The following is a 1,212-nucleotide window of genomic DNA, read 5'->3' as shown; positions in this document are numbered from 1 at the left end:
ATTTTGCCTTATGTCAAAGTCATTTTCCTCACCGCCCAGTTGCTTTTTACAGTTTTTGTTTTTGTTTTGTTTTGGTCTTTCTTGGGGTGTCAGTTGCGAGGTAGGTCTCTCAGACCATAGCTGTGTGACAGCAAACGAATGTTTAGTAAGAGCTAGACTTTTTCCATCTTCATGGGTGGCGGGGTCTTCATACAAGAACGATTCCATCTTGCATTCCGTTCTTGTTTTACCTTTGTTTCTAAGTCATGTGTGTTTACTTGAATATGAAAAATTTTCCATGCGGTCATTCTAGGTTTTAGCCACAGGGTAGATACTGTGGAGTAATGGCAAGAACCTTAGCCCAGGGACAGAAGGAAGCTGCGTTCACATTTGACCCTTCAGCTTTCTGGGTGGGGGCTTTTGTTAGTGTCACTACACTTTTCCAGCCTTCGTTTTCTTCAGCTCCCCACACATCCTGGCTGAATATTGGCACGCTAAAATTGATCCAATCTAGGGATCTTGATCAGCTTTGTTTTCAATGCCAATTAAAGAATTAAAGGGTAGGAAAAAACCTCAGACACCACAGGTAGCAGTGGAGAAATCTTGAACACTGCAGTCAACAGCAGACAGACTCAGCGGTTGAAGGACGGTGTTTATTAGGGGCAAGGAAGCATACAGAGCAGACACACAGAGGAAAGGACCCTCTCTAAAGCAGAGGGGGCAGCACTCAGAAATGAAAAGCCCAGACTTTTCTCACGGGGAGTTTTTTGTTTATTTGTTTCTTTTTTAAAATCTCTGAAGAGTTTTCATCCCTTAATTTAGGGTCGGTCAGTTTGAAGAAAGAGAAAGAAGATGGTTGATTGCCCACAAGTGTTGTGTAATGTGTCCTGATCCAGCCTTGAACTTGTTGAGTTGGTCCATCAGCGGGGAGCCTGCTGGCACGAGATGAAAGATCTTTGTATTAAGCTTCCAGGCTCATTCCAGGTTAGGAGGGCGAGGAAGAAGCTGGTCGTCTTATTACCTTGTAATGGCCCCTATCCAACTTCTAGTCTTCCAAAACTACCTTAGAATCATTCGAGTCTAGTTTACTAAGAACACAGAAGTTTTGTCCCCTGCCCCATCACTTTAAAACAGTTTCTTTCCAGGCTCCCTGTGAGGTAAAGGTGGATGTGAAGGGCCCCATCACAAGGCAGCTTATTGCCTGTTTACTTTTTAAAATGGAGATGATTGGAA

The sequence above is a fragment of the Microtus oregoni genome, unplaced genomic scaffold (assembly GCF_018167655.1).
Source record: "Microtus oregoni isolate MIOR12 unplaced genomic scaffold, Mior012 000001F_ref0000356, whole genome shotgun sequence".
Classification (NCBI taxonomy): Eukaryota; Metazoa; Chordata; class Mammalia; order Rodentia; family Cricetidae; genus Microtus; species Microtus oregoni.
The sequence above is the reverse complement of the archived record's forward strand: the minus strand, read 5'-3'. Positions refer to the sequence as shown.